Source organism: Pseudophryne corroboree, chromosome 8 (assembly GCF_028390025.1).
Source record: "Pseudophryne corroboree isolate aPseCor3 chromosome 8, aPseCor3.hap2, whole genome shotgun sequence".
Classification (NCBI taxonomy): domain Eukaryota; kingdom Metazoa; phylum Chordata; class Amphibia; order Anura; family Myobatrachidae; genus Pseudophryne; species Pseudophryne corroboree.
In genome coordinates, this window is record NC_086451.1 from 66,930,865 (window position 1) to 66,946,820 (window position 15,956).

At 51.5% G+C, this 15,956-nt stretch overlaps 1 long non-coding RNA gene across 1 annotated transcript in view; it reads left to right on the forward strand.

Moving 5' to 3' along the window:
* The window catches only part of LOC134948532 (uncharacterized), a 175,978-nt gene that overhangs the window by 123,435 nt on the left and 36,587 nt on the right, over positions 1-15,956 (forward strand). The window contains exon 2 of the long non-coding RNA XR_010182969.1: positions 4,984-5,118. This is a non-coding gene — a long non-coding RNA (uncharacterized LOC134948532). The remainder of the gene's footprint in view (positions 1-4,983; positions 5,119-15,956) is intronic.

Genomic DNA, 15,956 nt, shown 5'->3' on the forward strand with positions numbered 1-15,956 from the left:
ACACCGCCACAGCACAGGTCACACCCCCACATCACTAGTCACACCGCCACAGCACTGGTCACACCCCCTCATCACTAGTCACACCGCCACAGCACAGGTCACACCCCCACATCACTAGTCACACCGCCACAGCACAGGTCACACCCCCACATCACTAGTCACACAGCCACAGCACTGGTCACACCCCCACATCACTAGTCACACCGCCACAGCACAGGCCACACCCCCACATCACTAGTCACACCGCCACAGCACAGGTCACACCACCACATCACTAGTCACACAGCCACAGCACTGGTCACACCCCCACATCACTAGTCACACCGCCACAGCACAGGTCACACCCCCACATCACTAGTCACACAGCCACAGCACTGGTCACACCCCCACATCACTAGTCACACCGCCACAGCACAGGCCACACCCCCACATCACTAGTCACTCCGCCACAGCACAGGTCACACCCCAACATCACTAGTCACACCGCCACAACACAGGTCACACCCCCACATCACTAGTCACACCGCCACAGCACTGGTCACACCCCCACATCACTAGTCACACCGCCACAGCACAGGTCACACCCCCACATCACTAGTCACACCGCCACAGCACTGGTCACACCCCTACATCACTAGTCACACCGCCACATCACAGGTCACACCCCCACATCACTAGTCACACCCCCACATCACTAGTCACACCCCCACATCACTAGTCACACCGCCACAGCACAGGTCACACCCCACATCACTAGTCACACCGCCACAGCACAGGTCACACCCCCACATCACTAGTCACACCGCCACAGCACAGGTCACACCCCCACATCACTAGTCACACCGCCACAGCACAGGTCACACCCCTACATCACTAGTCACACCGCCACAGCACTAGTCACACCCCCACATCACTAGTCACACCGCCACAGCACAGGTCACACCCCCACATCACTAGTCACACCGCCACAGCACTAGTCACACCCCCACATCACTAGTCACACCGCCACAGCACTGGTCACACCCCCACATCACTAGTCACACCGCCACAGCACAGGTCACACCCCCACATCACTAGTCACACCGCCACAGCACAGGTCACACCCCCACATCACTAGTCACTCCGCCACAGCACAGGTCACACCCCCACATCACTAGTCACACCGCCACAGCACAGGTCACACCCCCACATCACTAGTCACACCGCCACAGCACTGGTCACACCCCCACATCACTAGTCACACCGCCACAGCACAGGTCACACCCCCACATCACTAGTCACACCGCCACAGCACTGGTCACACCCCTACATCACTAGTCACACCGCCACATCACAGGTCACACCCCCACATCACTAGTCACCCCCCCACATCACTAGTCACACCCCCACATCACTAGTCACACCGCCACAGCACAGGTCACACCCCCACATCACTAGTCACACCGCCACAGCACTGGTCACACCCCCACATCACTAGTCACACCGCCACAGCACAGGTCACACCCCTACATCACTAGTCACACCGCCACATCACAGGTCACACCCCCACATCACTAGTCACACCCCCACATCACTAGTCACACCCCCACATCACTAGTCACACCGCCACAGCACAGGTCACACCCCCACATCACTAGTCACACCGCCACAGCACAGGTCACACCACCACATCACTAGTCACACCGCCACAGCACAGGTCACACCCCCACATCACTAGTCACACCGCCACAGCACTGGTCACACCCCCACATCACTAGTCACTCCGCCACAGCACAGGTCACACCCCCACATCACTAGTCACACCGCCACAGCACAGGTCACACCCCCACATCACTAGTCACACCGCCACAGCACTGGTCACACCCCCACATCACTAGTCACACCGCCACAGCACAGGTCACACCCCCACATCACTAGTCACACCGCCACAGCACTGGTCACACCCCTACATCACTAGTCACACCGCCACATCACAGGTCACACCCCCACATCACTAGTCACACCCCCACATCACTAGTCACACCCCCACATCACTAGTCACACCGCCACAGCACAGGTCACACCCCACATCACTAGTCACACCGCCACAGCACAGGTCACACCCCCACATCACTAGTCACACCGCCACAGCACTGGTCACACCCCTACATCACTAGTCACACCGCCACAGCACTGGTCACACCCCCACATCACTAGTCACACCGCCACAGCACTGGTCACACCCCCACATCACTAGTCACACCGCCACAGCACAAGTCACACCCCCACATCACTAGTCACACCGCCACAGCACAGGTCACACCCCCACATCACTAGTCACACCGCCACAGCACAGGTCACACCCCCACATCACTAGTCACACCGCCACAGCACAGGTCACACCCCTACATCACTAGTCACACCGCCACAGCACTAGTCACACCCCCACATCACTAGTCACACCGCCACAGCACAGGTCACACCCCCACATCACTAGTCACACCGCCACAGCACTAGTCACACCCCCACATCACTAGTCACACCGCCACAGCACTGGTCACATCCCCACATCACTAGTCACACCGTCACAGCACAGGTCACACCCCCACATCACTAGTCAACCGCCACAGCACAGGTCACACCCCCACATCACTAGTCACTTCGCCACAGCACAGGTCACACCCCCACATCACTAGTCACACCGCCACAGCACAGGTCACACCCCCACATCACTAGTCACACCGCCACAGCACAGGTCACACCCCCACATCACTAGTCACACCGCCACAGCACAGGTCACACCCCCACATCACTAGTCACACCGCCACAGCACTGGTCACACCCCTACATCACTAGTCACACCTCCACATCACAGGTCACACCCCCACATCACTAGTCACACCCCCACATCACTAGTCACACCCCCACATCACTAGTCACACCGCCACAGCACAGGTCACACCCCACATCACTAGTCACACCGCCACAGCACAGGTCACACCTCCACATCACTAGTCACACCGCCACAGCACAGGTCACACCCCCACATCACTAGTCACACCGCCACAGCACTAGTCACACCCCCACATCAGTAGTCACACCGCCACAGCACAGGTCACACCCCTACATCACTAGTCACACCGCCACAGCACTAGTCACACCCCCACATCACTAGTCACCCTGCCACAGCACAGGTCACACCCCCACATCACTAGTCACACCGCCACAGCACTAGTCACACCCCCACATCACTAGTCACACCGCCACAGCACTGGTCACACCCCCACATCACTAGTCACACCGCCACAGCACAGGTCACACCCCCACATCACTAGTCACACCGCCACAGCACAGGTCACACCCCCACATCACTAGTCACTCCGCCACAGCACAGGTCACACCCCCACATCACTAGTCACTCCGCCACAGCACAGGTCACACACCCACATCACTAGTCACACCGCCACAGCACAGATCACACCCCCACATCACTAGTCACACCGCCACAGCACAGGTCACACCCCCACATCACTAGTCACACCGCCACAGCACAGGTCACACCCCCACATCACTAGTCACACCGCCACAGCACTGGTCACACCGCCACAGCACAGATCACACCCCCACATCACTAGTCACACCGCCACAGCACAGGTCACACCCCCACATCACTAGTCACACCGCCACAGCACAGGTCACACCCCCACATCACTAGTCACACCGCCACAGCACAGGTCACACCCCCACATCACTAGTCACACCGCCACAGCACAGGTCACACCCCCACATCACTAGTCACACCGCCACAGCACAGGTCACACCCCCACATCACTAGTCACACCGCCACAGCACAGGTCACACCCCCACATCACTAGTCACACCGCCACAGCACAGGTCACACCCCCACATCACTAGTCACACCGCCACAGCACAGGTCACACCCCCACATCACTAGTCACACCGCCACAGCACTGGTCACACCCCCACATCACTAGTCACACCGCCACAGCACAGGTCACACCCCCACATCACTAGTCACACCGCCACAGCACAGGTCACACCCCCACATCACTAGTCACACCGCCACAGCACAGGTCACACCCCCACATCACTAGTCACACCGCCACAGCACTGGTCACACCCCTACATCACTAGTCACACAGCCACAGCACTGGTCACACCCCCACATCACTAGTCACACAGCCACAGCACTGGTCACACCCCCACATCACTAGTCACACTGCCACAGCACAGGCCACACCCCCACATCACTAGTCACACCGCCACAGCACTGGTCACACCCCCACATCACTAGTCACACCGCCACAGCACAGGTCACACCCCCACATCACTAGTCACACCGCCACAGCACAGGTCACACCCCCACATCACTAGTCACACCGCCACAGCACTGGTCACACCCCTACATCACTAGTCACACCGCCACAGCACAGGTCACACCCCCACATCACTAGTCACACCGCCACAGCACTGGTCACACCCCCACATCACTAGTCACACCGCCACAGCACTGGTCACACCCCCACATCACTAGTCACACCGCCACAGCACTGGTCACACCGCCACAGCACTGGTCACACCCCTGTGGTGGAACACAATAGGCCCTTCAGCAGTTTCAGCTCCAGGCCCATGTGGACCTTAATCTGGCACTGGACGACGGAGATTAAAGGTCTCAGAAACGTAGACCATATTTAAACTATTTGACCTCCTGAGTGCCGTTTCTTTACATCCCTATTTATTCTTATGATTCGGGCACCGGGACTAGCTGCTTGAATATTGGAGTGACGGACACCATTGCGCTATATATATGATACCTAAACCTAACCCCCCCACACACCTGTAGCCTAAAGCTAACCTTTCCACCCCCGCAGCCTAACCCTTCCCGTGGTGCCTAACCCCCCCTCCCTACAACTAACCCTCTTCCCGCAGCCTAATACTAACCCTCCCACAGCCTAAACCTTTCCCCTCCATCTCCTACCACAGTACACTTACGTTCGGGAGGCAGAAGTCGGGATTCCAGTGCCGGCATTTTTATCCATGTGGGGATCCCGCACCAGCATTCTGACCAATGTTGGTATTCCGGCATCAGCATTCCAAATGCCGATATCCTGAACGCCGGTATGTATAGTTGTGTGTGTGTGTATTGTCAAAGTCAGAAAAATATCACGCCACACATTGCCATATATGCACCTCATGCGAGTGCCTGCTGCGCGTGCATGAGCCCTCCCGTGCGTGCGTATACTCGCTTTTGCGTGCACCCGCATGCGCACAGTATGCGCATTTACGGTAGAGTTTGTGTGCGTCTAGCGGGCGACTCAATCGTAACATATTTTATTCATATAATGTATTTTGTAGATTATGGTCCCTTTGATAGAATCTGAAAGTTTAGTTAATGTAGCATGTTCGGGGACATAAGATCCCTCTTTGTTTGATACGAAGGGTCAGACAGGGGTTACACAGTGGTGTTTAGTATCCATCGGTAGAGAATATAATTAGCAATATTCCGGTGTTGGTTTGAAGCGGATTACTCGCTCGTGCGTATAGTTATGGACATAAGAAGTTTATGGACATTTACTATATTTGCACTTAATTACCCATGCGGCGGGAAACCCAGTTTCCCTCCCACCTGAGCAGTTTGGAATAGTCACAGCCCAGCTGTATGAACCAACCTATGACCTTTTGTTATAATGCGGAGACGAATTCCTGTGTCCAATGAACAATAAGAATGTAGGGACCATTGTACTGTACTGTGTGTTAGTGTATATAAAGACAAGCCGATCTGGGCCAGCTCTCTACTCTTCTCAAACGGTTCTCATCACTGATAATCGGGAGCTGGATATCCAGAAAGGCGCTTGCGATTGTTTCCCCTTGTGCGTAAGTTCTCTGCAACCATATTTATCTCCTATTTGTTGTAAGCCATTTCTCTCTCTCTTTCCCCTTAAATGTAATTGTGTCTTTGTTGTATTTTAACGTGTAGTAACTCGGTTAGGTATTTTATGTTAGTTTGGTAGTGTATAACTTGTATTGTGTATTCTTTTGCGATTGAACGTTCATTCTCTCCCTTAAAGGTGTTAGAACCTTAGACCGGTATTTGAGTGTTTATTATATTGCTAAAGTGTTCTCTGAGCATCACATACGCTCATACAGCTTGTAAACTAACAAGGTTACACTGTGTTGCATTTACACCTTATCACTGCACAAAGGTTTACAGTATAAGTACATTGTTTATGATATTGTTACAAAGGTTTAACTCTGTGAGCGTCAGCGCCGCTTGTGATCTCCTCGTGGTCTCGAGCGTCCGCTACGCTGGTAGCGTATCATTACGTTAGTCGGCAGCCTATAGCGTGCTAGCCTTTACACTTTAAGCCGTGAGCGAACGTGCCGCTCGTGCGTCTCGTCCACGGCTAAGCGTTTGTTACGCTACGTGCGTACTCCTACGGTATTCCATACGCCAATTGCGTACTGTGTTCTGTAACCTTTTAGAGTGTTTTAAATAGGATAAATATTAGGCTTTGTCAGTATATATATATATATATATATGTATATACATTATTTTCTATGTATACTATGTGTATGCATTACTGTTCTATGGCCCTCATTCCGAGTTGATCGCTCGCTAGCTACTTTTTGCAGCCGTGCAAACGCATAGTCGCCGCCCACTGGGGAGTGTATTTTCGCTTTGCAAGTGTGCGATCGCATGTGCAGCCGAGCGGGACAAAAACGTTTTTTGCCGTTTCAGAGTAGGTCTGAACTTACTCAGCCGCTGCAATCACTTCAGCCTGTCTGGTACCGGAATTAATGTCAGACGCCCGCCCTGCAAATGCCTGGACACGCCTGCGTTTTCCCTACCACTCCCAGAAAATGGTCAGTTGACACCCATAAACGCCCTCTTCCTGTCAATCTCCTTGCGATCACCCGTGCGAATGGATTAGTCGCTAGAAGCATTGCCCAGCAACGATGCTGTTTGTACCCGTACGACACGCATGCACATTGCGGTGCATATGCATGCGCAGTAGTACCCTGATCGCTGCGCTGCGAAAATCAGCAGCGTGCGATCAACTCGGAATGACCCCATACATACAGATGCGTCCGTCTACACTGATGCTCGCAGCACAGCTACAGTGTGTACAGGGTGCCAGCTAGGGTTGGATTAATAATGGGGCAGATGTAGCTTCAACCCCTGCTGGAGACAGGAGGAAAAAAAATCCAGCTGCCAGCGGGCACTCGAGGTCCCGCTCACTCGCACTGCAACTAATCTCTCCCCCTGCCATCCAGCAAAAATTAACCTCGCACGGGGTTCTTCGAATGCCGGCAACTCTGTTAAAATTGGTGGTTGCAGTAGAAGGCTTCATACGCCCTCCATGCGCCTCACAGTCACCTGGCTCCTCCTCATGAAGTGTGATTCCACACCAAGCGCTGCCTCACCACCAGTGCACCAGGGGCAGTTGAGCTGTGCTTACCCTCAGCTCTGTGAAGGCGGCCCGCATGATTGTGACAGGGCTGCTTGTTATCAGGCGAGAGCCTGAGCTATGCAGTCAAACTAAAAGTCTCAGCCCTGGTGCAGTGGGAAGGAGCTCTGACGTCTCAGGCCCCTGCTCCAGCAGCAGAGAAGAGTTTTGGGAGAGCACGGAGCCACTGCTTTGGCCCCTGTCTCATCTCCCTGCCCCTCCCAGGTGAGAAGGCAATCTCTGCGATTGCAAGCTCTGTGGGCAAGGAACCTGCACACTTAAATTGGAATTTTGCATCATATTATCTGATTTTGGGGATGTGTGATACGTACTAGGTGGCAAGTTGTAGGTGAGGTCTCTCTGATGGTACCTGTGTAGTGGAATAACAAGCTCTAGTTGGGGAGAGAGCAACATATGATTGTCAGCTCTTAAAACAAGATACAAATATCAGTGAGACCTTGGATTATGCTGCTGTTAGATAAGATTGTAAACCAATGGACAAAAGTTTAGAAGGTTTATGGGACATGTGTTAGATTGTAAATCCTGAGTGATATTACTAGGTATGTGTGATGACCTGTACAGTATTTGATTGTAAGCTCTGGGGATGTTGAAGGCTCAGTATCTGTGAGATATATGTGTAAGATTGTGAGATCTGCGGACAAGCGCCCAGTATCTGTGTGATACATGTGTTAGGTAGTGAGCTCTGTAGGTGGAGAGGTATCTGTGTATAATATGTGGGAATGAAAGCTTAGTATAATGCATGCCACCTCTCCTACCTGCTGGTTACTTCCTCCCACTCCTACCTCCAAGATTTCTCACATGCTGCTCCCTTTCTTTGGAATTCTCTACCACTCCCCCTCAGACTCTCCACCTCTCTACAAAACTTCAAATGGGCTCTCAAGACCCACTTCTTCACCAAACCCAGCCAAATCTCCTAACCCTCTGTTTAACGCTCACTGTTTACTCCATCTGTGTCACCCCTGTCTGTCTACCCCTCCCCTTAGAATGTAAGCTCTCACGAGCAGGGCCCTCTTCCCTCATGTGCTTTTTACTCTCTAACTTAAACCACCTTCTACTTCATACTCCCTTCGACTGCACCAAATCCCTCAGTTCTCTGCCACCCTGATATTTATTTCAGTGTCGTCTGCTGATGAAGCTATGTTTATATACCCTGTACTTGTCCTACAGTATATTGTCTTCAACTGAAAGTCACTGTTTGCTTGTTTTGCCTATTTGTTTATGTACTCTGTAATTGGGCACTGCGGAACCCTTGTGGCACCATATAAATAAAGGATAATAATAATAATCAGGGACGACCTGCTGGCTGCTGCTATTCAGGGATAGGCAGTCTGTGTCTTGTAGCCAGAGAAATGAGACTGAGGTTTTCGAGGTAGGCGATAGTCACACTCCATGGCAAAGGCCACACCCCCCCCCCCCCCCCATCCCCCACACACACATAACTAGTCACACCCCCATGGCAATAGTCACATCCTCTGCTGTGGCACACAATAGGCCCTTCACAAATGTCAGCTCCAGGCCCATGTGGACTTTAATCTGGCACTGCCCCTACTTATTACAGCTTGACAAAGGCAACACACGGCTTGACACAGCTGTTAAAATAATTCCACACCGAAGAGGTGATTTTTTTTTATGTCATTTGACCAGACATGTCAATGGCCATATTCGTCCCACGGACAACAGGTGTCTCCCCGGGTGCCTGACTTAAACAAACCACCTCACCATCAGAATCCTCCTTGTCAATTTCCTCCTCAGCGCCAGCAACACCCATATCCTCATCCTGGTGTACTTCAACAGTGACATCTTCAATTTGACTATCAGGAACTGGACTACCGGTGCTCCTTCCAGCACTTGCAGGGGGCGTGCAAATGGTGGAAGGCGCCACCTCTTCCAGTCCAATGTTGGGAAGGTCAGGCATCGCAACCGACACAATTGGACTCTCCTTGGAGATTTGTGGTTTAGAAGAACGCACAGTTCTTTGCTGTGCTTTTGCCAGCTTAAGTCTTTTCAGTTTTCTTTTTTTTTGTAAGTACTGTTTATTGAAATTTTTTTACCAAAGTACAATAGACAATGTACAGGAGGATGGGGGAAGGGGAAGACAGAAGGAAAAATGGGAGGGAAGGGAGAGGGAGTGGGGTACAGCAATGCAAACATATGATATCAAATAAGCAAGTATATCAAAAACCGTATGTCAACGGGGGAGGGCATTTGTGGTACGCCAGCCATGGGGACCAAATATCAGTAAAGGTGACTGCATTGCTCTCGATCACACTAGAGAGGAACTCCATATGGTAAGTATCCCAGACGGCAGCAATCACAGCCGCAATGGATGGAATTGTGTGCGATTTCCAGTGGAAAGCAATCTTACATCTCAGTGCGGTCGTGATATGCCAGATGAGCTTTTGAGAGGATTTCGGTGTTCCGGGGATGGGTCTCGGGAAAAGGAAGAAGGACGGGGAAGAGGGCATGTTCACTCCAATGATTCGCAAAATCAATCTCCGAATGACCTTCCAGAGTGGTGCTATCCTGGGACAGTCCCAAAGTATATGGAGCAGGGTACCCTCCGATCCGCAGCCCCTCCAACATCTATCCGATGCGGAAGGGTATATTCTACTCAGTCGTGTCGGAACTAAGTACCAACGGACATATAGTTTAAACGAATTCTCTCTATGTCTAATAGAGGTCGCAAAGGAAACCAGGTTCTGTTTAATCTGTTCCCAGGTGTCTGTCTCTATGTGCTCCTGTAAGTCAGCTTCCCAAGCTATTTCATGAGGGGCCAATGTGGGTAGGTTATGAGTAAGCATGAGGCGATATATTGATGACAATAGGCCCTTAGAGGGAGAACGAAGGAAGCATAATGATTCCAGGGGGGATCGGGACAAAGAGCTGTGTGATTGGAGAAATGCTATGTGAAAGCTACGTAATTGCAGGTATTGGAAGAAGCATTGCGGAGGGAGTCCATATCGATTCTGTAAATCTGAGAAGGCTGGAAAAGAGCGTGACAATGCAATATCGTTGATAAACAGAAGATCGTGAGCCGACCAGTGCTGGAAGGTATGTGAGGTCCGACCTTCGGCGAACAGTGGGTTGTCCCAAAGGGGGGCAAGAGCGGGGGGGGGGGGATAATAGAGCAAAGATCTTAGTGAGCCTATCCCATAGCGAGATGGTGAATGATATAGTTTGGAAATCAGTATATTCAGGGGGTCTGTGAGATCGAGGGATCCATAGAAGGGTGGAGATGGAGCGCACACGAACAAGTTCGGATTCCAATTGAACCCATCTACGAGATGATATGTGCGAGTGCCAGAGAACGGCCTGTGATATATGGGCCGCATAATAGTACAATTTAATATTGGGTACTCCAAGTCCACCCTCCCTGGCCCTGTTATAGAGCGTCTTGAATCTAACCCGAGGCCTTTTGCCTGACCATAAAAAGTGTGAGAATTTCTTCTGCAAGTCTAAGAACACTTGTGAGGGGATCCGCACTGGGAGTGCCTGAAAGAGATACAGGAGGCGAGGTAGGATATTCATTTTCAGAGCATTGGCTCGGCCAGACCAGGAAATGAACTGACCAGACCATCTCTGGAGATCGCCAGTGACACTATGAATCAACCCAGGGTAGTTAGCTGCATATAGTTGGGAATAATGTCTGGTGAGATATACGCCCAGGTATTTCAGGCGGGTTTTTTTCCAGTCAAATTTGAAATTGTTACATAGGGAGGCTTTCAACGGGGTTTGTAGGTGAAAGTCCAATACCTCTGTCTTAGATGCGTTGACTTTGAAATTGGAAATAACACCAAACTCCTGTATGATTTTGAAAAGGTTTGGGAGGGAGATATGCGGGTTCGAGAGAGTGAGCAAAATATCATCCGCATATAGGGAGATCTTGAATTGAGAAGAGCCCACAGTGATCCCCGAGATATCCGGGCAGCTGCGGATCCCCGACGCCAGAGGTTCCATCATTAAAGCAAAGATTAAGGGTGACAAAGGACAGCCCTGTCTCGTGCCGTTCGCAATCGAGAATGGGGGGGATAATAGGCCGTTCACTAGGACACAAGCTGACGGGGAAGCGTAGAGGGATTCAATGCCCGTGAGGAAAGGGCCCGACAGACCAAAGCGCCGAAGGGTGCGATCCATATATATCCATGATATGCGGTCGAACGCTTTTTCAGCGTCCAACCCCATCACCAGGGAGGGGACTCCAGAAGAGTCAGCAAAGTGAAGGGTATCGATCGCCCTTCTAATGTTGTCAAAGGCCTGTCTGCCTGGGATAAAACCGACCTGGTCCGGGTGGACCAGGGAAGTGATCATCCCCGCAAGCCGGTTAGCAAGTATTTTCGCAAATAATTTCAGATCAGAATTTAGCAGTGATATTGGACGATAGCTGCTACAGTCCGTGGGGTCGCGTCCAGGTTTAGGTATGACAACTATCTCCGCTCTGGTAGTGGAGCTATCGAAGGGTGTACCAGCTAGTATCGCATTGAACAATATTGTCAGGGCCGGGGTCAGCGTACCATTAAATTTCTTATAGTATAAAGCCGGTAGTCCATCCGGACCCGGAGCTGAGGCATTTCTTAATGATTTGATTGTGATATCAACTTCCTCTGCAGATATCTCTTCATTCAGTAAGTCCATCTGTTGTTTAGAGAGTATCGACAGGGGGCAGGAAGAGAGGAAGTTGTCTATGCGCTCTTGCAGACTAGTGGGGTCACCTAGAATGGGTAGGTTATACAGGGATTGGTAATATTCCTTGAAACAGTGGGCTATTTGCTGCGGGTCATAAGTCAGCTTGTGACGTTGGTCTTTCAGCGAGAGGATTCTATTCCTCTGTTTGCGAGCGCGTAAGCGGGAGGCTAAAAGGGAGTCAGCTTTGTCACCCTTAGAGTAAAACCTATGCTGTAACCATCGCATGGTTTTAGCGGCTTTGGTCGACAATATTTGGTATAATTGGCCTTTGAGAGCCAGGAGTTTACTATATATAGAACGTCTGGGCGTCTGTTGGTGTCAGATCGTTAGCTCTTTGATTTGGTTCTCAAGATCCGCAACCGCCCGGAGATCCTTCAAGTTTTGGGCTTTCGCTAGAGAAATAAAGTGCCCCCGGATGGTAGCTTTATGTGCTTCCCAAACTATTGCGGGAGACATCTCGTCCGTGGTATTCAGGGAGAAGAATTCCTTCAGGGTTTCAGTAGTCTGGACAATATAATCTTTTTTCAGAAGGAGAGCAGAGTTCAATCTCAAACGGAAAGTTGTGGGGGGTGTAGGGGAGGAATCAACAGTCAAGGAGACCGCTAAGTGATCTGACCACACTACAGGGGAGACCGAGGCCTTAATCAGGCCTTGTACAGTGGAAGAGTCTACTAGAAAAAGATCAAGTCTAGAGTGAAGATCATGGGGAATAGAGTAATGAGTGTACGAACGTTCACACGGGTACAGTACCCTCCATGCGTCGTAATATCCTGAGGACGTTATGAAGTCAGCTAATCGTCTGGATTCCCTAACTGTCGATGGGCTAGGGTTACGAGATTGGGTACGGTCCCACACTAGATCTGGCACAGCATTAAAGTCTCCACCAATTATCACCCGTCCCTTCAATAGTGTATCAAGGTGGGAACGGAAATCGTTGTGGCAGGCGCCCTGCTCCATATTCGGGGAGTAAATCGAAGCTATAGTTAAAAAGGAGTCCCCAAGTTGTAGGACAACAATATTGAAGCGACCCTTGGGATCCGAAAAAGAGTTCTCAATAGTGTAATGAAGTGAGGCATGAAGCAGGATAGCAGTACCTTTACGTTTTTGGGGGGTTGTGGAGTAGAAGGCCTGAGGGTATGCTCTCGAGGCCAAGGAGGGATGTTCAGTTTTAAAGTGCGTTTCTTGTAAAAGAATTATGTCAGCCTTCTGTTTTTTAAAGAATTGGATGGCCATAGTACGCTTTTGGGGGGAGTTGAGACCGTTGACATTCAGTGATACAATGTTAAGAGTCATGGGGGGTTCCAGAGCGAAACTCTGCTCGAGGGGGGTCTGACCGCCCAGCGTGTAGTGCAAAGCTGCGTAGGGGGGGTATAAATGGGATGGGAGAAATTAGGGGCAAAAAACAAGGGGAATGGAGGCCGTGCGGCCAACCGAGTAGCCAAAAAGGGTCGCAGTCCTAAGGACACGACGTACAACACCACTATAGGGCCCCATCCATACAGGAGGGGGACCTGGTGCTGTGGGGGGGTGGCCGGGAGGAGAACAGAGGCATACCAACTGTCCAACAGCCAGAGAAACAGTAAAACGTGGATCATTAACGTGGGCATGGGGGGAGGGTGGTCTGCAAGGCAAAAAAGGGGGGGGGGGATACCCCAGTAACTTGTAGATAGGGCCTGGATGTACTCCAACTAGGGAGGGTCCATTCCAGTGACGGAGTGAACCTAGCAAAGGGACAAACTATACCCTAATATGTCAGGTAAATTATCACAGTATAACATACGAACAGGAAAGTATATAAACGTGTAGCAATTAATAGAGATAGATAATTATCATCAATTAAGACAATCAAAGCATCACCGAGCAGCGGCATGGGGCGACCCCGGGGTTTTTGTAAGGTAGTATCACAAAGTCAGTGAGGTAGTGAGCCAGGGAGGCAGGATGTGAGGGTGCCTAAGGGGAGCCGCACGCCGCTGCGCAGGAAGAAAGGGTACTAGACACAAATGCAGTATAAACAAGAAAACAAACAACATTTCTATAACCTTAAGTTAGACAAAGATATTCTGTAAGTCCATATAACAAAAACCTGAGTCTTGAGGTCGAGTAGCGTGTTCAGCGGGCGGTTGACCATTCAGCCCGTGGGGGCGGTCTCGACTTTGGGTTCTCGGGGGAATCTGGGGATGGAGCAGGAGGAGAAGTCGAGAAGAGCCCCAGTCGCCGCAGGACCGACAAGCCATCGTCCGGGTTCTTCACCGAATGACTTCAACCGTTGAAGGTGAACTGTAGAGCAAACGGGAATCCCCATCTATATAGGATCTGGCGGTTGCGTAGGGCCTTAGTGACGGGCAACATTTCCCTTCGCTTTTTGAGTGTGGAGGGAGCCAGGTCTTGGAAAATGAGGAGGTTTGATCCCTGATATGGGATAGCAGGAGTGCCTCGGCAGGCGTTGAGCACTTTTGTCTTGATGTGAAAGAAGTGCATGCGAAGGACAATATCTCTCGGGGGTTGGTCCGGGGATGGTTTTGCACGGAGAGTTCTATGTGCTCTATCCAGCAGAAATTGATCTTCCGAGAGGTCCGGGAGTAGTTGTTGAAAGAGGCCCAGGAGATACTCCGGCAGCGCAGGGGTATCTATCGACTCTGGTACGTTGCGTATTCGCAAATTGTTTCTGCGCAAGCGATTCTCCAGGTCTTCGACTTGTTCGCGCATGAGGTCAACTTCCGACCGCAGTTCCGAGACTTCCTGAGTAACCACATCTTGATAATTGCAGATATCATCAGTCTTACGCTCTAAAGCGTCAGTACGAGATCCCAGGGAGGATATCTCCGTTTTAAGTTCCTGAATGGCTGCCCGGAGTTCAACTCTGAATGTTGTCGCAATCCTCTGTACCAAGGAATCATAGGGGTCAGAATCAACAGTGAGAGCCGAGTCCGATCTGGACGGGGAGGATCCCGTATCCTGCAGAGTCCCAGGCGAAGCCGGGTGTTGATTCACATTTTTGCCCCTTTTAGGGCCAAAGAATGACGATGCGTCTCCAGGAGGAGCCTTACGGTTTCTGTTAGACATGACCACTATATTTCAGAGCGAAAATGTATAGATGTATAGAGAGAACTGTGAGGAGGGGTGGGGTAGAGCCCAATGCCTTGCAGAGAAAGAGTGGTGTTTTACATGGACATCACGGGGGAGTTACACAGGGAGAGTTTGAGACCCGGCCAGCGGTGATTCCCGGTCCTCGATGATCTCTGGGCCGTATATGCCCAGGGCTGTAGGAAGGACTTGGCAGCTGTCTCAGAAATTGAGTCCCCGGTTCCGGTGGGGGGACCGTCTCACTTCCGGCGGCTCCGGCTAGCCGGGGACAGAGCAACGCTGCCGATCTCCAGAGGCCGCCGTGTGTAGCGCGTAGCTGCTGCTCCGTCACCAGGAGGTAAGGGGTGGGGGATCCACAGCGCAGCTCCACTGGTCTCGGGAGGCCCCCCGGTCCGGGGGAAAAAATCGAGGTCCCGGTCTAGGAAGTGCCGTGGGCCGCAATCCGCGGGAGCTCCAAAAGGTGCTCCCCGATTCCGCGGCACTGTCAAGGGCATGTCTGGGTGCTTGGAAGGGAGCCGGAGTCAGCTTTGCTGTAGATAGGGACAGCAAAGGGCCGCTTAACAGGGTGTAAGGGCTATTAGCTGCAGGGACTCATGCAGGGCACCTCAGGATTTGTCTTTTTCAATTATCCCCAAAGGGTTAAACAATGGTGATCCCTCTGTGAGCTGTTGCAGCAGGAGGGAGCGTGTGTACTATTAAGAATGTGTCTGTTTAATGTGA